Raw genomic sequence first — 25009 nt, forward strand, 5'->3', positions numbered from 1 at the left:
CTTGACCTGGTCAAGGCATTTGACACAATACCCCACCCAGGCATTGTTGACAAACTCAAGAGGTTAGGTACAAACCCATGTGTCACCTGGTGGATAGCTATGTGGCTCACAGACAGGACCCAGGATGTTAGAACTGGGGACTCCACCTCTACAAGGAAACCAGTCACAAGTAGAGTCCCTCAGGGATCAGTCCTTGGACCGCTCCTTTTTTGCATTTACTTCTCAGAAGTCAAGGCCAATGTCAGTGGTCTCTGGCTGACTAAATTTGCAGATTGCAAAATAGGAGTGCTCATCGAATCTCACACTGACACAAGTGTTCTCCAGAAAGGGGTGACAGACAAACAGCTGGTATCAGAGCCATGGACTAAAACTAAATGCCAAGAAATGGCAATACTATCCTTTGCGAAGTCATCCATCTCTGGTAACTATTATATTGACAACACACCCCTTTGAGCTGACACAGTAGTCGGGGACTTGGGGACACACATAGATAGTAATCTAGCCTTTGATCATCACATGTCTACAGTGGTGAAGAAATCATTCTAAGTCATGAAACTAATAAACAAAGATATGGCATCTAAGTCCAAGGATGTCATTGTTTTACTGTGTTCGGCATTCATCAGACCTATCATTGAGTACAATGCTCCCTTTATGCACCTAACCAGGCAATATCCAACAACTGGAATGTCCACAGAGGTTCCTCACTAAAATATTACAGAGCATAAGTAATATGTCCTATGCAGATCTCATCAAGGTTCTATCCCTGTATTCTGTCTCCTACAGGCTTGTGATGGGAGATCTATGCATGGCATACAGGGCATTGTCAGACCCCACTCTGATGGACCTCCTGCATATTCAGAAAACAGCACCAGAATCACCCATTGTAAAGACTTAAACCTTGCCTGTGATATAAATAAGACCTTCTGAAGAGAGAGTTATGTATCCCAGAGACTACCCCCTCTATGGAACAGGCTCCCCATCCAAGCGAAGCAGAGTTGCTCCCTAACTCAATTCAAGTACAACTTGAACAATTGGATGGGAAGCCAGAAATTCATCCCTGGTTTGGCACCTATGTCTCTAATGAACACAGGTAACCTGTAAATTGTTCATCTTGCAGGCCCATGCTTACACTTATCAAGGGTATCAGAAAGATTTGGGATGTATGGCTAGGCCTAAAAAGGTCCTTGTTGTCATTAGTCTAGTAAACACCTACAAACCTTTTACAGAATGCATCACACCATCTTATTTTAGACTACTTTGCATTTACACAGAAAGAGTAGGGAAGCCATTTCTATCATATGCAAGTTTCTCAGGAGCATTGCATTTACATACTAATGACTACTTCTTTTGAAGTGTACTTCAATTATGTTATGACTTTTGGCTTTTCTTTTCTTTGCCTAGTATGGCTTTCTGTTAGGCCAGCACATATGAAAATTGCACATTAAAAACCTTTCATTTCCTTTTATGTCCTTCTATATTCAAAAAGAGAAAAGTTTGCATTCTTCCACATCATGGAAAACACATTTTCCAGACCAAATCTTTTACTAGTGAGTTATAAAATAAAAAAGTAGAAAAATGCATAGCTTTAATTAATGTTTTTTCTTAGTTTGGCATTAGCCATGGCACCACAATTCTCCTTCCAAAGAACCACGCGTCTTCTGGAATCACTCCTCAAGAAATGAAGGTTTTACCCAGCCCAATTGTGCTTAAGGATAAAGCTCTGACCGTGCCTCAGATGATCCATGAATATTTGTCACAGACAGCAGCTGGACCAAGTGACGGTAAATGGGATTGAGCAGCAGATGCAAGTTCCTCCATCCTGGAGGAGATGGAGAAAGCCTGAACTGATGTAATAATAACAAGAAGAGTCTGGTGAGTTCAGATCTGCAATCAGTATGACACATGATCTGGAGTTTTCTCACAGGTGGAAGTATGCATGCACCTCTCAGACAGTGATTACAGAGCTGCAAGCTGTAACAGTGTGGTAGGACACAGCATGCTGCCTGGCAGCAGTATGATACCGCATCAGCATCTATGTTCTGTGCAAGGCAGTAACAGTGTGGTAGGACACAGCATGCTGCCTGGCAGCAGTATGACACCGCATCAGCATCTATGTTCTGTGCAAGGCTGTAATAGTGTGTTAGGACATAGCATGCTGCTTGGCAGCAGTATGACACCGCATCAGCATCTATGTTCTCTGCAAGGCTGTAACAGTGTGGTAGGACACAGCATGCTGCCTGGCAGCAGTATGATACCGCATCAGCATCTATGTTCTGTGCAAGGCTGTAACAGTGTGGTAGGACACAGCATGCTGCCTGGCAGCAGTATGACACCACATCGGCATCTATGTTCTCCTCTGCAAGGCTGTAACAGTGTGGTAGGACACAGCATGCTGCCTGGCAGCAGTATGATACCACATCAACGTCTATGTTCTCTTCACTGACCTAGACATGTGGGAGGCTAAGATGGGCCTGGAGTTCAATCACTTTTGTTCTTCTCTCCAGAAACCATTAGATCATTTTCTTGTGCAGAAAGTATTGCAGCATCGTAGTACTGCATCATCTTATTTTAGACTATTTTGTTTTCCCACAGAAAAAGTAACTAAGCCAGTTCTGCCTGATATACATTTGTTAGGAGCAAAATATATATATACTAAGACCTATTTCCTTTAAAGTGCACTTTAATTACGTTATATGATTCTTTATCTTTCTCATCTCTAACCTTGTAAAGCTTTATATATGCAAGCACTCAACAACATTGCACTTCAAAGACTTTTCATGTCCTTACATATCCTACTCTTATATTTAAAAACAGAAAAGTTCACACTTTTCCAGCCCATGGGAAATGCACAGTTTGTAGGCCAAATGTGCTACTAATAAGAAACATTGAAAAAAATCATAACGTCTTTAAATATTTTTCTTAGCCTTAGATAAGCCTACACACCACAATCTGTTTTGAACAAATTCCGTTTTTTTTTTAATTTGGATTAGTGAAACTTATGTCTCCAGTGTTTATGGCTAAAGTTGCAATAGAGTTGGAATGATGAGGCAGTGAAATTTGCTGAGACAGCTTATGGTCCTTGGAGAGGGTTTATACCCCCAAAAGTTAAGCTTTTGGTGAAGAAATAGAAAAATGCCAAATGTGCTGCTGAGCATATGAGATGACTCAAAATTGGGACACAATCTCAATGAGAATAGTTAATAATAATAATAATAATAATAATAATAATAATAATGACAGTAATGGTAGTATTACGACTAGTAATCTATAATCATTCAGCTTTAAGAGTTTTGGGAGGGTGTGTTCAGTGTACTAATTGTCTGCGATATGTTCAGTCATATGTATATATATACACACACACACACACACACAAGTATATAAATATCTACATATATATATATATATATATATATATATATAGATAGACATACACCCAGACACACACACACACATATAGATGTCTATGCACACACTCACACATATGTATGTATGTATATACGTAGTTACACACACAAACACACACACACACACACGCGCAAACTCACTCACAGATAGATAAATAAATAGGTAGATATATCTCTATAAATCAACTACAAGGTTTTACAAACCCAGAGAAGGAAAAAAGTGAGGAAACTGAAAACTCGTGTTTTTGTTCTGCTTCCAGTCTGTCAACTTTGACAGGATGCTATCATTAGAGATCTTTAAGAATCGACATTCTGAGCATTGATCGACTATCTAGCAGCAAACAGCAGGGCTTCCAATTATAGTCTGATTCACTTAAGGAAGAAACCAATGACATAACTGAATTTTACTGTACACATAACATTAACATCTCTTTGGTGCTTGTGTGTATTGTGGGAGAGACCAGGATAAATATAGGACAGAATGTAGTGTGTCTTTTTTAAGGGTTTTACTATAAATGTTTTCTTATGGAAAATAGGGGACAATACAATCTTCTGCATTTGAGAACAGTCTATTTTTCTACAAAAAATCTTGCCATCTGTTCTGGGTATTATATGCACAATATTAATTACTGTTGCTGTATGTGCTCAACCATTGAGAATGTTGTTTTTTTTTTTTTAATGAATGAAATTCTACAGTAGTACAGTCTGTTTCACTAGCCATCATAGTAGATGTAGAATAATTAGTCACGATACTAACAACAAATTCACTGTCAGTGATTTAACACACACTACATTAGCTGTTTCCTTTGAGTCTAGTTCAGTTAACAGGAATGATGCTTGAAATTTGCTATCAATTATTTAATGTTTATTTAACACTTTTTTTCAGCTGCAGTTTGACAGATTACTAGTTATGGTTATATTGACAAAAAAAATGAGAAAAAGACAGACAAAACAGAGAGTACAAACACTTTTTCATCAAATGTTATTGTGTCTGTATTTTTAAATTGTGCTTGTTAAAGTGATTAGAGATTTCTAAATGATTCAGTTGCACATAATGAAAAGCATTTGAAATGTTAATAACAAAGCAAATCCACAGCTATGCTCTCAGTAAAAGATAAAGAATCTATTTGCTGCATTTAACAATTGCCACTCTCAGAAAATATGGCTTAGTAAGATGTGAAAGAAAGCCTGAGTGAATGCATAAATGTGCTACTGAAAATCAATCTGATTCATTTTGCAGTAGCACGAAGACAGATTTATTTCATGCCCCAAAGAGTATGACCGCAGACTGCTGCTGATGTTGTCACTGTAAAACAGTTAGCAACAGTTTTTATTGAATTATTATGAAATCTGCATGGCGTGTATGTGTGGTTGCCTCGGTATAATCTCTGTGATGCATTTCATGGTAATAATTGCCAGATTTCAGTAGTAAGTATGTCTTTTCTTTGCTTCAGACAATTTAAGCAACTGCTATTTGAAGTGGGAATTTGTTGGTTCATTTAGGAGGGGTGACATTTTTTACTGTATATTATAATGGCACGAAGGGAAACAGAAATAAAATTAGAACAGCTAAAGTCTAGAAAATACAGAATTACTAGGTTAATCAAAATGTTTAGCCTTAAGAAGTTAAATGTTGACATGTAATACTCATCCTGAGCGCAAGTGAAAGAAAGATGCTTATAAAGTATTGATAAATGTGATATTAATCAGTCAACTATGTTAACTAGGTAAATACATCTTTATAACAGTAAAACAAAGCAATGAATTTTGCAGTCTGAACATGTTTCCCAACTTTAGTAAACAGTGATGCTATGAGCAAAAAAATAATTTCTAAAGGGTAATGTAAAAACAGATAACTAAATGAAAATGACCTTAGACTAGAATTTGTTGCTACTATGTTAGTTCTCAAGGCAATATTTATATTTGTTTTGTTTAGTCATTATGAATGGTTGAAAAGGCAATAACATTAGAAAGCTTTGTTTAGGGATTGTTGGGAAAGCAGTCTAATGTAATACCATCCTTCTGTAAAACTACAGCAAAATTAAATTATCCAGCATGCTTCAATTAATTCTGGGTACAAAAAAAATCTCTAAGGAACATGTGCTGACAAATTTCGTAGGCACTAGAATTTTCAACCCTTCATTTAACGGAGTGCATTTGGTGTGAACTAAACAAGTCATGATGATGATTTCTGTAACAGAGCAGCTGCTTTAGATGCACTTAATGTCCACAGGCAGTTGAAATGCCACCTCAAAGACTACTCTAATCCCATTCCACTTCCATACCAGTATGTCTGTATCTGTCGGGATGTACTTTTATTCATACTGTACATTCTTTGACTTTTGGTTATTTACAGATTACATATTCAAGCATGATAAAGTTCCAGGCATATTTCTCAGCCATGCACATAGACAATCAGATACAAACATTCCAAAAGACTTTTTGTACTAAGAATTTTCATGAGGACTACAGGACAGCATGTCTACCTGACTGTTATGAGGTTTGGGTAAGAAATTAATCTATCTAGCCGGGGTTCAAATATCCTTAAAACATATGCTTCTACCAGCCCTATTGATCCATTTTTATCCCAAGGACAGAGATGAATGGCAAATGTTTTCCTTGGGTGCAAACGTTGAGTGTAACAGGAGCAGTGTCTTCATTACGATGGATTTTTATTTACAACACTAACACCCCGTGAATTTTCATTACTGTTCCAGGGGTAGGCATGGAATGGAGTTTTGTGATATATACCATGCCTTTGGATGATATACCCCCCCCCTCCCATAGAAAAGCACTTTTATGTTGTGGTCAGCACCATGGATTTTAACATAGCCAGAATGCTTGTGATCAAATGACCCTGCTTTCTTCAAAAAGGGAGGTGAGCATGCTTAAGCATGATTACTCCTGCCCTCCCACCACCAAATCCAGCAAATACTAGGGGCCAGTAGTCACTCAGGTCACCTGAGTCTTTAACATGGCTTTATTCCTCTATGCCATGAAATTAGATGTTTGACCATCCTGTACACACACAAAAGCTGATAATAAGTTCCTTACAAGCATGCTTTAATTTTTGATTTTCTGTCAGCAGCAGATTAATAACTTAAACAATTTACAGAACTGCATTTTGTGTAGTGTTAGAGTAGCTGATACGTTATGCTTTACATTAATGACAATCTGTACAGTTGTTAAGTGACTATCAAGGGGTGAGAGATAACATCTAATCAGTATCCTCTCAGTAGCTGTTTTTATGGGTAAGATATAGTGGAAAGGAAGTTTTTGAGGACCGTGGACATACCTGACGACGGTTTAGATTTTCACAGAATCTACAGATTTTTGCCTCATATTTTTCTGTTCCTCATAAAAGTTATGACTTTCTGTCAAATCAGTGAGGATTAAATTCACTAAATTAAAAACATTTCAGTTTCAAATTTCATGATGTTCAGTAAATGCATGGTAAAAAAAACTTTTTATTCTGCCAACTTGATAAGTTTATAAGAACAAATATAAAATGTGTCCCTATTTTTGGCCTTTCTCCCCAAATTATTTTTTGCTTTGTCTAGATTTGTTGTGCAAAGAGGTTGAGATGTATGACTGTGGAGCATGAAATATACACAGCTGCAATATTTTTTGAATTGATAATAATGATGTAAATATCCCAAATACGATTGAGGGATGGAATGTATTGTTAATATTCACTTGGATAGTTTTGTAGTTTGCAAAAAAATATGACCCCCCCCCTCCCCATAAAAAAAGAGAACTGTAGTAATATCGAGTCAGTACAACCATGGACATGTTGACAGACAGCAAAAAATATGAGTATTAAATCCAAGCAGAGCAACACACAAGCTACCTACTACAGCAGCAAACTGTTAGTGTCCAAACTCCAGACAGTATCTTTTGTGTGTCATAAGGCCACCCTGCTCTGCTGGAGTAGTAGCTTATTTGCCAGTGTGGTGTAGCAGTACAGTGTACTGTGGACTCATAAAATATGTGCATCTGCTGACATCGCATAATACAGAAATCCTGTGTTTCCACACTGTGTATTTAAACTGTAATTTGTATTGAACATTCTAAAGATCACTGCATACCTCAGTATGTACAGTAGTGCACGTCTATATTTAAATTGTAATTTTTATTGAATGCCGTAAGGATCACTGCATACCTCAGTGGTGCAGTAGTGCGCATGTCTATATTTAAACTGTAATTTGTAGTGAACACTGCAAGGATCACCGCATACCTCAGTGCTGCAGTAGTGCTCATTTCTATATTTAAACTGTAATTTGTACTGAACACTGTAAGGATCACTGGATACCTCAGTGTGCAGCAGTACAAATTTCAAGAACTGACCTCCCGTCTGTCTACACATAACAGCTAAGTAAATGAAATTCTATGAAAAAAATACATGTGCATGAAAAATCCTCTGTTTATGGTCACATGGAGCTGAGAACAGTAGCTGATTAACATAATGTCAGATAGTGAGCAGGATGTTATGGCAAGAAACAAGACAAAGCAGAGAAAATAAGTGGAAGTGATGAGTATCTCATGGATGATGTAACAAATGGAAATGTTACTGCATACTTAACATTAGCGATGGGTGTCTCATGGAAGATGTGATGTATGTAGATGTTATGGCATTCTTAACACTAGAAATGGAAATTGCAAGAATCTTTCTTCCAAAGATGTCACATTGTGGGCTAGATTGTAACTTTACAAAGTGTAAAACTATCAAGAAATACAGAGGGATCACAAATGATCTAGCTACTGTCTCAGCAATATTTTGGTTAAGTGTGTGGGTAGTCTGAAAGATAGTAATGGTTATTCTGTGGCAAGAAATACGTTGCTGCTGTTTCTAGTAAGCTAACATTGTTAGCTTGAGCCAAAAGATGATACAAAGTTGATCCATCCATAATCCCTGCTCAAACTCCAATAAAGACATCAATAAAGTCATTGTGGCCAGTATTACCTTCACAAACCTGTACGTTTTGCAATTAGCCATGCAAACAATTAATATGAAACAAATATATATTAACCGAGCTTTGGCGGTGTAGGGAACATACAGCCTTCATCAAATAATACAAGCAGTGTTATACTGCTTACTGGGACATAACCAAAGTCCAGTTCTTGGAGCAGAGTACTACCTCTCACTCCAATTTTTATAGAGCAACAAACGTAAGTGGCAATGGGGAACAGAAAAGGTGTCTGCCACCAGCAAAAACCTTTCACTCCACCCACCAACCCCAAACAACAAATCTGCCACTGTAAAGACAAAGGGTGGAAGGAGTGCACATGCACAAGGCGCCAAATCCAAAGAGACCAGATTACAGCAAAAGAAGATTATAAATGACTTTTCTACACATTGCACTGCTTCACCTTAGTTCCTAACACTATCTCACCATCTCCTTTTCTACTTTCTCCCCTCCCAGCTCCACCCCCATTCCTTGTGTTGCTTAGCGACACACTGAATAGTCAAACTCATATACTAAGTTTGACTAACTTCACAAACTTATAAACTGTACAATAATTAACCATGCAAACAGTCATTATTATGAAACAAATAAATATTACCATGCCTTTGGCAAGTGTAGGGAACAAACACACATACACACACACAAACACACACACACACATACACACACACACACATGTATATGAATCAACAGATACTACAAGCAACATTATATCATGCAACTCACTGTACCTTAATCAAAACCCAATCCTTGGAGCAGAATATCATCAGTCACTCCATCTTAGGTAAAGCAACAAATGTAAGTGGAAATTGTGAACAAGAGTGGTTCCAGCTACTAATGGATCCCTCTTAGTCCACCCACCAGACTTCCACAAGCCTTCTGCTAGTATATTGCACATGCAAAAAAATGTTCTGTTTACTAGCAGTTCACAGCATGTGTCAGCAAGACATTTTTTTAAACCAAAAAATTCCATGAAACGTAACTGCTACATGGAAATAATTTCCTTCCTCTTCACTCTCCCACAATGTTTAGTGCTTGCATGTTCCCTAAAAGCCACAAAAAAAAAAAAAAAAAAATATATATATATATATATATATATATATATATATATATGTATATAGGCCCCCTTCAGATCATCAAACTTTTAAAAGCTTGACTTTCATATGGCCGAGATCATATGATAGAACTTTTAAAAGCTCGAACAGTCTGAATGGAGTTCAGCATGGAACGGGAAGAGTTCCCTTTTCCGCAATGTAGTGCGATCTCGGACTTGGTATATTTAAATAGCCGGGGGTGAGAGGGGTGCAGCCCCACATGTAGGGGATGCAGAGGGGGCTTGCCACCCTGTTAGAAATATAAAGTTTATTTTCTTTTCTTTTTTTTTTCTTTTACACGTTCAAACTTTTAAATGTTCAATCATATGGTCTCGGCCATATGAAAATTGAACATTTGAAAGTTGCATCATGTAAAGTAGACCCATATATATGTGTGTGTGTGTGTGTGTGTGTGTGTGTGTGTGTGTGTGTGTGTGTATGTATATATATATATATATATATATATATATATATATTTTTTTTTTAATATCTTTTTAAAATGAGTTTGCGTGCTTATTGTTATTTCATTTTTTCACCTTTTATTTTTTAAACAGCCTCCCTTCAGGGACATTATTTGGAGTGCCAGCCCACCATTATTGGTCATCAGCTGCCAGTTATGCAAAGGAGCCATCTCGCCCCACTTCAGCCGCCAATCCCATGGTACTACACAAGATGCACAGAAAACTCTCCCTTTGATGCAGGCACTTTTGAGTCAGCCTGGATGCCCAAATGAAGCCCACATCCATCAAGAATAGCAATAACTCATCCAGTCCACTCCACCAACGACTGCTACCCTCGCACCAATGCAAAAGAGACCCACTCCACCTGGACATGCCAAGTTAGCCCATACGAAGGGGTTCTCTAACTGCTGTATTTTATTGATTGCTTCTTTTTATTTTACATACATACACACACACACACACACACACACACACACACACACACACACAAACATAGAAATCTATCTATCTATATATAAAGAACAGATACTTGTAGTGAGGTACAATAGTTTTCCAGCCTTTTGGGTTAAGATGTCTTCGACTCTCAAGGAAAAACATTAAACTGGTAAAAGTGGTACTTCCAGACCATCAAAGTTGCTGGCCGAGCCTCCTTAAAACCAAGAAAGAACCTTGGACTTCATAGTTATAAAACACTTATAACTTGTTTATAAATTAATACTTTTTAATTGAAAAATATTAAATAGATGAGCGCTTTTACCCTAAACAGAGCTTCATTGGATCTGTCTCTGGTTTACATGACATGTATTATCCATATATGCTTTAACACACAGTCCATTGTCAATTCCCTCAAGCTGGAGGGGGTAAAAAATATGCGCTACAAGCTATTTGGCCACACTAAAGTAAAACAGGTCTTCTCATTCATCCCTGGTCTGCATACTAGTAGCTTATAGGGTATAGCTTATGTGCTGTATTGCCATCCTATGTAGTGCATGCCTAATTGATTCATACTTAATTTAAACCTATTGTCAATGGCTGTGCCCATACAGCAGTACATCAGATTATATTTGATACAACTAGTAGATATAATTTGCCATACTAAAAGTGAGCAACAAGTGCTAATTCATGGCAAGCAGCCACGTTAGAACTGTTAAAAGTGGAATGCTAGTGTAATCATAATTCCAGCTAGTCAGGACCATGCTGGGTCCTGTCTAGCTGTCCCAGTGACTAAATGCATCCACCTTGTGTCCTTTGTATTGAGTAATGTGCCATAAGTTTAATGAAAGAACTAATATAGCTAGTGATATATCAGTTATTAGTGTGTGCCAAGAGCTGTACAAGGGATGTGCATGTGCTGGGTCTAAGACAACTTACAGCATTCTATTACAGTGAACTGAACAGGGTTAAATATGGCTGACTCGTATTCCAGTGTGCTCCATATAATATGTAATCGGCCTATAACTGAGGCAGGTATAGATTAATGTATAAACTGTTATTATAGTACTAGGAAGAATTAAGTATTATATGAAGGTAGTTCCACTGCTGATATTCATATCTACTGAAACTGTGCAGAAGTAGCGAGTTGTAAAATTAATACAAGTTCAGCCTGTACGAGGATGATTTAACATATGTGTGTGAATCTTTGAAGAGACTTAATCTCACTGTATTAAGCTTGAGCTAAATTATTGCAAGTGGTTAATCTCTTTTTGAAAGGAAGGCATTATAACCTCAGGGCCCTTAACATGAGCCTGCAGTAGTTCAAGACAAAAGTTAGAGATAACAGTTCAGTTGGGTGACTGTGCTGATATAAAGGAAAAAGCATAATTAACCCTTCAGAAAAAATGTCTGTTTAAGCTTTTATTAAAACTGATGCAATTAAGTTAAAAACAAGCTCAGTAATCTAAAACACTTTCAGCTATCTATCAGTAATTGGGTTGGGCTTAATCAGATCAATAAAATAAAAAAAAAAACAGTACAGTGATGTTAATTGCATTCCTAAGGTTGTTTTTTGTTCTTCTTTCGGCTTTTCCCAGTTAAGGGTTGCCACAGCAGAACTCCGGTCCGCTAATGATTGGCAGTAGATTTTTTTACGGTTGCTGAGGTACCAGCTCGATGCCCAACCTTCAGCGAAGGTACGCCCATTCTACGCATGTCTTTCGAATGCCCCTCAACTGCAGGGAGGACATGCAGACTCCACACAAGGTGCTCCAGTCGAGAATCTAATGGGAGAACCTCTTGCTGTGAGGCAACAACACTACCGGTGCACCACCGTGGCTTAATTGCATTCCTATGGTTAATTCCTTTAAATAATATCTGTACGTACATGACAGAGTTAAGACCAGCAGAAGAACAAAGCAGCAGATTTAGCAACATTTAAAAATTAGTGTATGTTATCCACTAGTAAATCCTTGTATAAATTACTGGAGAAAAGTTTTAAATCATATGGTTATTAATGAGAAATACTAACACTAACAAACATATTGGAAAGTAGAATGAGAAAATGTTGTTTCAGAAGGCAGTGTTACATGCGTTTCTAAACACTTGATGTTGAATTACTTAATTTTTTATCCTGCTCCTGTAGTAGCTAAACTACATGATTATAATCACAGTTAAAAATACATTATGGTGAATGCAGTGACTGACAATGAAGAAAAATGTGTCTGTTTATAAAACCCATTATGGTTCACCTTTTTAAGTAGATTTGTTGGAGCAGTTTCTGTTAATTCCTGGATGCCAGTAAGTTTTTCGGTGAATCTGCTACTCTCTTTCCTTTTTGTTGAGTGCAGCTCCTATCTTGTTTTTAAGTGGACCAGTTGTTGCCTTCTCCACTATGTGGAACTCAAATTTCACAACATTTCAGGAGCTTAGAATATGTCTGGATAATGGGATACTAAGATGTTTTATTTCAACTTTTTGTGACTCTTCCCTTTAAGGCACTGATAGTCTTGCCTGTGTAAAATGTTCTACATTCTTTGCATCTGGTCCTGTAAACTACAAACCTGCTTTTGCAGTCATCTTACTTTTTGACATGGAACAATAAAAGATGTTTCTTTTACTCATAAAGTCAAAGCATCTGCATCCTATAGGAATGTGAGAAAAGGTGCCATTATTTGTGTCCAAGGGGGGGAGGGGTAATGCATGGCCTTCCACTCTTCTCCTAAAATTTTGCTCCTTATGATAGATGAAAAGTCAGCTAAAGGGTCAAGTATTCTATTAATGGACTGGTTTCCATAGATGGTGATACAGTTTCATGTATAGCATGTTTTATTTCCAGGTAGTCATTTGAGAATGTGAAAATCATGCTTGTTTTTTGTTTCCTTTTGTCAGCTTCTTTTAGTGAGATCACTGGATTTGTTTGTTCTCTTCATAGTGTATTAAGTAGTAGAGTGGTTGTTCTGTTTCATGGCTGTCATGGGGCTAAGTATGTCTTTTATCAGGTTTTCAGATGAATAGCTGTTTTCATTATCCAGAACACGCTGAAATTGGCTATGCCGCTGAACCTATGTTATTTTAATAATAATTAATTAATATATATATATATACATATATATATATATATATATATATATATATATATATAATATAATTATATATATATATATATATATATATATATATATATATATATATATATATATTAATATTATATTATTAATATTATAATATATTATTATATATAACATATGTTATGTTATTTCGAGATTGTGAGCTTCAGGCATTGCTACTTTAGGTATTTTGCAAATTCGGTAATTCCGTCTCACGGTTTTGGGAGTCGGTACTTTGAACATTCGGGATATAGTAGTGATCCCATATATATATATATATATATATATATATATATATATATATATATATATATATATATATATATATATATATATGGGCCTACTTTGAAACATCTAAAACCCATAACATCTAATTTCATAACATTGAGACCAGAACATCTAAAACCCATAACATCAAATTTCATAACATCTAACACTACAAATCACAAGAAAATAACATCCTCTCCAAATATAATGACACCAAACTACCAAACACACTTTTTACTACGTTTCTGCAGAGGGAGTTATTTTTGCATGTGATGGTTTCAATTAAGGCTTTGTTGGAGGACCGAAGTTGTCTATTTGAATTGTAGAAGTTCAGCATGCCAGTCAGGTCAGAGGTTTTCTCAGAATAGTATAGAATTAGACGAGCTAGGCTGAGTTAATGGTACCTTAATAGGTTCAGAAATTCAAGCCAGTGCAAGGCTTGTAGGGAAGAGCAGTGGTGGGATCATGATTTGGCATTGGTAGCAAATCTAGCAATTTTGTTGTAACAGATGGAAAGTTTATTAAGGTCAGTTTTGTAAAGATTAGTTAAAACTGGGGATGCATAAAACAGAGTAGATTGGAGGTGGGTCCTGGCTATAGCAATTAGAGATTTGGTGGTTAGATAACTTTTACAATGATAGAGGGACCCTAGCTTCTTGTGGGCTTTAGTGATGGTTGTTGATATGTGCTCTGTGAATTTGAGTTGCTGGTCAATGGTAACTCCTAGTAATTTAACCTCAGTGACTGGGGTGATTTGGGTTTTGCTGGTTAAGATTATAGAGAAGGTAAGGTTGCTTGTTTTCGTAGATTGGAATAGCATTAGTTGTGTTTTCTTGGGATTTAGTATGAGCTGTGAGTTGTTAAGCTGGTTCTCTATTTCAAAGAAGGCTTCTTGGGCTTTTTGTTGGAGAAGTTGGATGTTGGGTGCAGAGCATATGAGAGTTATGCTGTCAGCGTATTGGACTATGTTGATTGATCTATTATCCAAAAAAAAAAAAATAGAACAAATAAATCTCCTGACAATATAAGTCAGTTACTCTTCAACCCTAGGAGTCTAAATAAAAAATTCCCTGACCTTGAAGCCCTCCTACATTTGGAGCACATTTATGTGTCTACTATTATTAAATGCTGGTTAAGAATAACAGAAAGCACCCTGGCTATACCACAGTTTTTCATAACATTTCTTTAGTTGCCATAGGAACTGTGGTAGAGTATCCATATTAAAAAAAAAAAAAAAACAAGGCAGATTCCCAGAGCCACCCAAACAAACTTAAGATTCAGCTGACAGTAAATTAAACCATCAAATCATATCATGTTATATAAACCCTTTGATAACCTCCGCTCCTAAAATTTGTCCATTTGTTAAACATTTTAAATGAATTTCAAATATATAAAATCTCCAGCATCCTTGGAACCTTTAGCTATCTGTCAATAAACTGGAAGACCTATACCTCCTATGTATGTTATGGCCAAAACTTCCTTGATTTCATAAACAAAAATTTCCTAGTTCAAATATTCAAAGAACCCACTAGAGGACATAATGTTCCTTACCTGGTCCATACAAATATAACAACTACTGTATATGTACACTTCCACTGCTATACCCTTTCACAGTCAAGTCTGTAGGCAGATTGGCAAACTTTTATTTCAAAATCCATAAAAGAGAAAAAAAAACAAGCATTACACTATTCAAAGATTTTAAATATACAAACGTCTTGCTATTCTGTGGTAAAGTTTAGGTATAAAAGTTACCCCGAAAATGTGGAAACACCTAGAAGATATACAAATAAACTCTATACTCACACAACAAATGTTATGAATCCATCAGTTGTTACTAAAATTTAACAAAACGGAAAGGGTAAGAGTAAACCTGACTGGTGGTTCACATGCATGAATAAACATTAAAAATAAAAGGAAAAGCCCATTAGAATGTTTAGCTAAACTAAACAAGCACAAATTTCAGTAGAGAGTCGATTATCCAAACTCATTGGGACCTAGGGTAGTTCGGATAATCAAACTGTTCAGATAATCAAACATATAATTGAACTGGAAAAACACCTTAGATCTTGTTTTTTCTGCATGCAGGAATACACTTTTCAACCATTCAGTGATTCCAATGGACAATAAAGAGTATTTTTCACACACGTGCTGGCTACAAGCTCAAAAAACAGGCTTAATATTTACATATTCAGACTTTGATTTTTCTTATCGAAAAACTTTTGGAAAGCTGGTTCAGATAATTGACATTTCAGATAATTGGATTTCTACTGTATAGTCAGCATCAAAAGGTTATCCAAGCAAGGGGGGCGGAGCCTAGATGACCAATGAGAGCAGTGAATTTTAAGAGCTCCATAAACTAGTATAATAATATAGGGAAATTTTATTATTTTCACGTTTAAAACATCAGAAATCTATAGATAAACTTCGAAACTACATAAATATTAATTTTGGTGGAGATATACAAACATTTTCCTGTCATCTCATCCAGATGCTGCTTTGAAAAAAGAATTGCAGTTGATGACATCTACCTTACAGGAGCTATCGTTGAAGATGGATGGCTTTAAAAATGACTTAGAAAACCTCCAAGTAAGTTCTCAAAAACAGACTGATATTCTTAAGGAACTATTACTGCAACACCATACAAAAATAACAAATACAGAGACTTCTCTAAATGACATTGAAGGGAGTCACAGAGAGGAAGAATTCCAAAAAGAATTTCTGCTTAAACAGAATACATGGCTGCATAACAAAATAGATGACTTGGAAAACAGGGAAAGGAGAAACAACATAAGGAAAACACTGAAGGTGAAGACATTATTTCATTCTTAACAACCTGAATTTTTATACTTGAAAGAGGGACTTTCATTTGGAATTGAAAGGGCACATAGAGCACTGAGGAAACCTGCTTCTAATTCCACAAATACTCCACCTAAATCCATAGTTATAAAATTTCTTTCATTTCTGGATAAGGAACTAATATTAAAATCTGCTTGGAGAAAATCACCCTTAAAATATAATCAAAGCCTGATCAGGTTTGACAATGATTATTCTTCCAGAATACTAGAACAAAGGAAAAATGTCTGGCTAATAACAAAACTGTTGAAACAAAACAACATTAAACCACAGCTGGCCTTTCCAGCCAAGATAAAAATACTTTTTGCCAATGAGATGAGAACCTTTAATTACTCAGAAGAAGCTACTATATTCATCAAAAACAACAACAACATAGTGTCTTTCCCAGAAGAAATGGAATGGATGGCTCCTACTCTTAAAAGAATAAAAGAAACAAATCCTTGGACTGATTCTAGAAAGAAGAATAAAAAAAATGATTCCAAGATAGCTGTCGCAAAAAATAAAACGCTTATAACTACGTCTCTCAAAGTATCAACTGATATGGTACATCACTTGTCATCTGTTTTTATCTTTAAAAAAAGAAGGGATTCTTAAACTGAGAAACAATAATGATTTATTCAGAATGTTCAGAGAGTCCAATAATTCTTCACAAACAAAGGTAGGTCAAGATGGGTTAATATTTGCATTATATATATAAATCAAACAAAGCAACATATAATATAAACATAGAATTTTCTATTTCCCCAACTTGAATTAATTGAATACTTATCTTCATTTTTCATTGATTTTACTTATATTAATTTAAGTAACTAATTCAACAAGGCACCATTCATCAGAGTTCAGACTCAAATATAACAAATTAACATCATATACAATAGTAACAGTGGAGTGTTTTGAAAAAAAATGCTGTCATGGAGACTAATGCCTTATTCACTTAAAGTATGATTTAGAAATGTCATGTATATCCTGGTTAAATAATAGTAGCAAGCTCTTAGTACAAATGTCATCATTATTCTGTCTAAATATAGTTAATATCAATTATGGCAGGTATCACTGCTATGAGTGCTGCTTGATCAATCCTGATATGGTGTGTGTGGATGCAGCTGTGTCTGGCAGCTAGTACAACTGTCATAATTATTCTGTCTAAACATACCTAATATCAATTATGAAAGGGTATCATAGCTTCAAATGCTGTTTGATTAAGCCTAACATGGCATGTGTGGATGCAGTTGTGTCTTACAGCTGTTGTTTGTTGCTGTTTTCACCTCCGGGAAGCTGTGGGTTGTGGCTTGTAATCGAGGTTTACTAATGCTTGTGTATTAGGAAGAGACATTTGGTGTTTTAGCTTGGATCCAGGAGAAGGGGTGGGTAAAACTGTGATTTGGGTGGCGGCTTGTTGGGAGGTTTGTTTTTGTTTTTTGCTTGTTTGCTCTCTGATCTTTTCCTGGCTGCTGACTCACTGAAAGGGAAGGAATTTAGTCTTGAAATTGCAGTGAAGTGAAGCTTTGCTTCAGGTGCATAGCGAGTCACTGGTATGCAGTACACAGACACACTAACAGAAACAGATGTTCCCAGGTTGCTATGGTAATGGGGACAGAGTAACGATAATGCATAACGGCTCTGAGAAGCCACAGAAATGATTCTCGGCAATGAAGTTTTTGGTTTAAAAGAAAAAATATATATATATATATATATATATATATATATATATATATATATAATAAAGGGGCTGTTTTAAGTCACATGTACACATATTGATGGTTTCCCAACACTTCGTTTAGCTCATTAAGTTGATTCTTGATAAAAAAAATAAATAAAAAATAAGTGCAATTTTTTACTTAAAATTTATTTTGCTCCAAACGCATTAAGGACTTACATAAGAGCAGAAGTCTAAGTTATTGTGAAAGACTAAGAGCACTTGGTCTTGTGCAGTACCCTTTGCAGTGGTCTGGGAGGTGAACTTGCTCGGATGTGTCGGGCATATGGGAATAGCGGATTCTAGATGTGTTTGTGGTTGGCGGGAAGTGCTAGAGAGTCATCAAATTTCCTTCATGGAAATATCTGTGGGAATGGTAGGTATGCTGAATGGTTCACTGGCAGAGTGGCCATGGCATGGAACAGGACAAATACTGGTTTGGATATTTTAAGAACAGCCTGGAAACACACCACATGAACTAGTGAATGGTATTCTGGCAAAACTGGATGGGCATTCTTGCCCGTGCTTGAAGTACTGATATGTGTGTATGTAAGGATGGAAATGTACTGTATGGATTGTGCATTACAGCTTGTGGTCTCTCAAATAACTAAGCAACAGCCAAAAAAAAAAATAATAATAAAACACACACGATAGTTATGTAATGCATGCTTTTAGTAAATCTTGACATAAAATACATAATCATCATGTAAAATGAAGCAGTCTGCTGAATTTAGATATTAAAGACAGGATTTAATAACATGGGCTTGTGTACAACCCTACTGTCTTAACTTGTCATAAATGACATACACTACATTGAACATCAAGGGGAAGCATGATGATTTTCTTATATAAGTAAATACACATCATGATTTTCTCATATAAGTCAATGTGCATAACAAGTCATATAATTGCTTTAACTTGAATTGTGGTTTTGTAACTCATCTTGACCATATATAATACTTAAGCTGTTACCAAGGTAACTAATATTTTTATACATGACATCAAACTGACAAAGTTGTTCAAGGGAAATAATACAAGCCTGAACTAGGAATGTCTCAGAATGTAATAATCACATTCTGAACAAATAGTATTAAATTGACAGTAATCACTCAGTTTAACCTCTGCTGATTATACAAATTAGAAGGTTGCCATTAAAATGTAAACATTTCAGTATATGCCATAAAATGGCAATTTATGAATATGGAAAGGGAACTTGTAATCATTAATCACAATAAGTGAATCTGTTGTTTTTAACCTATAATTTCACTCATTTTATAATAAATGACAGCTATGAAAATCCTTATGTGTAGGAAATGGGGGAAGAGGGATGCACTGATAATTAAAATGCACTAACTTTCATCAATGTTCACATAAAACAAACGTGATGCTATAGGTAAGTTAGCAACAAAGTGATTACTTAAATGCTGGCAAACAAGGAAATATAACTTCTGATATATCTAGTAAAATACACTGTATTATAAACATTATGTATAAACATTATTACCATCTATTTATATTAAGTAACAAGTTTTGAAAGACTTGATCAATAAGGGTAAATATGTTAAATATATGTGTGCTATAATCTTTTACTGAGGTTTTATATATGATACATTCGACTTTACTATGATTGAAATGCTGGTCTTCTGTCTTTCATGCAAATATTAATTGCTTATATAATAAGTAGACATTTATATTTTATTAGAATTCTGTCTAATCTACAATAGTGCTATAACTGTTCAAAATAATATAAATATTGCTTATTCTTATTACAAATATTCTCTGTATAATAATTCAATCTACGGAGCTCAGATGTTCTGGATTGTCAAAGTATGAGTGATAATCTGATGGATTTAGGTTTGTCCATCAGATTAGGAATGATTTTCATTCCATGGCTAGTGCGGCTCTTAAGTTTTGCTAACATTTATTAATTTAAATTTATTTTACAAAAACATTTTTAGTATGCCTGACCAAAACATTACTTCATTGGTAAACACTCAAAGTATAAAACTGATCATTTCCTTTAAAAGCTCAAATATATACTTTTTAGTTATCAGTAGAAAATGTTTAATAGTCACAACAAAACAAAAAAATACATAGTCTAAATAACCTAAGATGGATTTAAATTTATTATATTTAAATACCAGTGGCTTAAGCAATCCTAGCAAGCAATCAAATCTACTGAAATATTTAAAACTAAACAAAGCACAAATTGTATACCTTCAAGAAACGCATTTCAAAACAAATGACAATTACAAATGGACTCCTAAGGAATATATGATATTGACACAATCTACTTATAATACAAAGACAAAAGGTATAACAATTTTATGGAAAACAAATGTGATTAACCCAGAAATCATAAGTATGAAGATAAAGAAGGCCTTATGGCATTAGTAATAGTCAAATATATTAACAGAATATGGACCATAGCCAATCTATACTTGTTCCCAGGCATTGGAACAGGAACTGTTAAACACAGATTTCATTTCCAATGATTATAAAGGCAACATAATATTTGGAAGAGATTTTTACTGTATATTTGATATTTCTGAAACTACAAATAAAAGACTGCTGCATACATCTGCTGTATCAAAAGCTTTAAACAAGTGGGTAGAATAATTTCATCTTGTAGATACTTTCAAATTTAAAGAAAAACTCTTTGTTGTTTTCCTATCAGGATCACAGAGTTGGAACCCAAACTAGAAGAGATAAAATATTTGCTGCCCATGACTTACATTCTAAAATCATTAATTTCTCAATCACTCCCTGTCCCTTTTCAGACCACAATTCACTGATAAAACTTCAAAATGGGTGCAAATCTTTAACTCCAGAATTCCAGCATATATAACTAAAATTAGAGTTCCAACCCTGGTTATTATCTGAATTACAGTTCTTCTTAAATATTAATTACACCACAGAGATAAATAAAATAATGATATGGGACTCATTAAAAACTTACATATATGGTAAAGCCATAACTTGGAATAAAAAAAATCAGAGAATGGGATTTTGAATTATTAGATCTACAATCCAAACTTTTGTCAGTAAAAGTTGAAAAAAAATCAAAATCATTTGGAGATGAAAAAGAAAGTAGAAGTATTAAACAATAAATACAACAAAATTCTAACACACAAAACTAGTTTAGCTTTAGAAAAAAACTAAAAATTAATACATTGGCCACTTCTTCCAAATAGCTACATAATTTATCCACAAGAATGAAAATAAAATTAAAAGCTAATAATATTAAAAGTATCTTCCATGAAAAGAAAGGGAACATTGTCTTGGATATAAGTGACATTCTTGATGCCTATAGAAATCACTATATGGAACATTTCCAAAAAAAAAAATGTACATATCGATCAATTAAATCTAGATGAAAAATGTTCTAATATAAAACAAAAATACCAGAAAAATTTAAACTAGATCTGCAAGCACCCATATCCTACAAAGAAATTACAGATACAATAAAAGAGGATAAAAATAATAAAGCTCCAGGTATAGATGGCATAATTATGGAAATATATTAACTTTTTCCTTCAAAGATACTATCCCTCTTCCATAAAACTCTATTAGAAATTCAGTCATAAGCTTTAATACCACCCTCTTGGAGATATTCCTTAATCACACCATTCCTAAAGGAAAACAAATCCCCAAACCTTTGTACCAAATACAGATCTATATCATTATTAAATAATGACTAAAAGATATTTATGGCAATATTAACTAACAGAATGAAAATACCACTATCCAAAACAATAAATAATGATTAAACTGTATTTGTATATTATGGACAAACACACGACAATATTAAAAGGATAATTTCTCTTATAGATATGTTAATAAAGAATATAAAGAAACACTCATAATTGGCTTAAATATAGCGAAAGCCTTTGATTCCCTAAAATCAGGTCTATTTATTAAAAATCCTAAAGCTATTTGAGTTACCTGCATCTCCTAAAGAATATATACAAATAATTTAGTGTATGTCAAGTTAGGTCCTTTTACCTCTGAATCTATACATATAACAAAAGGTACTAAACAAGGATGTCCCATGGAACCGATTCTATTTGCCCTGGCTATTGAAATATTGGCAGATTCAATTCGAAAAAATATAACAATCAAAGGAATAGATGTTTACAAACAATACAATTCTAAAGTAATGCTATTTGCTGATGACATATTACTAACATTATCTAACACAAAAGAGACATTAGAAGAATGATATATTAATTGAGAAATTTCACATGACTTCAGGACTCCATTTCAATAAATCAAAATCAAAATGTTTATTTTTAAATAAAGAAAAGAACTGCAGACTAAGAGGGATCACATCATAGGGAAACTATAATCTACCTTAAAATATCTATGATTTGAGTTATGCAAGGATAATGAATTAGTCTCAAAAAACTACAATAATATCATCAATACAATTAAAATCTCTGTGGAAAAATGGACCAAAATAATATTAACATTTGAAGATAGACTACAGTTAATAAAAATGGTTTTACTGCCCAAGATCCTTTATATAGCCTTAGCAATACAACTGTTACCAGAAAGACATATACTTAAAGAAAAAAATTCATGCCTAATAAAATGTTTATGGTTTCCCAAAAGAAACAGAATAGCTTTAATACATTACTGATATTAGGGAAAAAATGATGCTAAGGATGGAGCTGCCAGGTAAGAGAATAGAGGGAGGGCCTAAGTAAGGGTTTATGGTGGTGAGAGAGAGAGGAGAGGAGCAGCAGGGGTGTGACAGAGCAAGATGCAGAGAGGGGGAGAAATGGAAAGAGATGATCCGCTGTGGCGACCCCTAACGGGAAAAGCCGAAAGAGAATGATGATGACATTATATCAGACCATGGAAACAGGGAGGATTAAACTTTCCTGATGTAGAAACATATATAAAAACATCAACATCTAAAACAATCTCAGATTGAATACATCCAAATTACTCTGCAAATTGGAAAGAATTAATAACTGTAATATCAATAAATGAATTTGATTTACAAAAAAAATTCAAATAACAGATAAAAACAATTTGCCATGGCACATATGTATTATATTAGTATGCAATATAACATAACTAAACCCACTAAAACTCGTATGATTAATTATTACATTGACTTATTTAGGAAAATTATTAATGCAAATATAGATTTAAAAATCTAGTTTGATCTTTTACCACCATTTATAGTCACAAAGAACTTTCCACATAAAATATATAGAGAAATTATTAATTCCTGGGAACAGAAAGGATTTGTTTGTTGGCTCCAATGTATCAAAGAACTAAACGTTTTAGATATGCAAGTAATAAGAATAACATACAAAGTTCCGCAATATGACTGGCTAACTTTACAGAGTATTCTGTTATATTCGCAAGATTTAAGTCGAATAATTAACAATTCTTCATTTAAAGAAAAACCTAAATTTATGAAATACATATATGAAATCGTATATAATGACTTTGATATGGGAAACAGTATTTCAAAATTTTGCAAAATATTGATAAACTATAAAACAACACCCATAACCTCATATTGTAAATATAGAACAAAAGGACACTCTATACAGTTAACTGAAGATATTAAAAGAAGTATCTTATTATCGATAAAACATACATCCTTTACACAATACTGGAAAGTTTTTAATTGAAAATGCTTGCACAGAGCATTCTTAACCCCAGACAGAATCAGTAAAATTAGTTCTTCCATAAAAGGAAAATGATGGAGATGTGAGCAAGTACACAAGTACACAATGCAGATTGAAACCACATTTTCTTTGATTGCATTAAAAGTAAGCTATTTTGGAATGTTATTAATAACTTTCTACAAGCTTTATTTAATTAATCATTTTATTTAACTAAAGCTCTTATATTATTTAATGTGAGTGAAGGTCCTCATTTTAATACATCAAACATGTATCTAGTATGGACTATACTTTCAATTTCAAGGAACTATATAACAAGAAGATGGAATACAAACAGAATACCAACTTTGGAAAACTTCTCCAGCCTACTGAATACTACAGCATTATTGGAAATTAAAATTTAAGAACTAAGAATTTATCCAAAGCCATTTATCAACAACCCTTGGTGAAAAGTCTTATTGTTGATTGACACTATACAATAATTTATCAGACACTCTGATAATGGATTGGACATACCTATAAAGTGACTGTATACATTAAGATCTGTTATAGTGTCAGACTAATGTAAATAGTGTACATAGTTATTTAAGATGTTATGTATAAACACTATGGAATTCATTCAAATGTATTAGAAAAATAAAAGTTTTGAGAAAAAAAAAAGATTATCCAAGGTACTAAAAAATGTCAGGAAAACAAAGCATTCCTGTAAACTTAGACTAGCATTAGAAGCTAAGAATAATTAGAAATTCATCTTTACTTACATTAGAAAGTTATGAAACAACATCTTACTTTGCTCTCAACTAATATATAATGGCACTGCTCACAATGACCATTGGGGATCACAAATATATTGGAACACAAATGCAGTGCAAATTTCACTACAAAACACATATGTATCCAAGTATCTAAAGCCCCATATCATAATTAAAGAATACTTACTAAAAGATCTTTCCAGAACAAAAAGATGCATCCTCTGTGGGATCAGAAATTATACCAGATTGCCTGTTGACCAGCACTAAGCATGGCTGGTGGACTCACACCCACAGCTCTTTATTCTGAACTTACCCACTGGCTTTG

The sequence above is a fragment of the Protopterus annectens genome, chromosome 9.part0 (genome assembly GCF_019279795.1).
Source record: "Protopterus annectens isolate FY-2018-M chromosome 9.part0, PAN1.0, whole genome shotgun sequence".
NCBI lineage: Eukaryota > Metazoa > Chordata > Ceratodontiformes > Protopteridae > Protopterus > Protopterus annectens.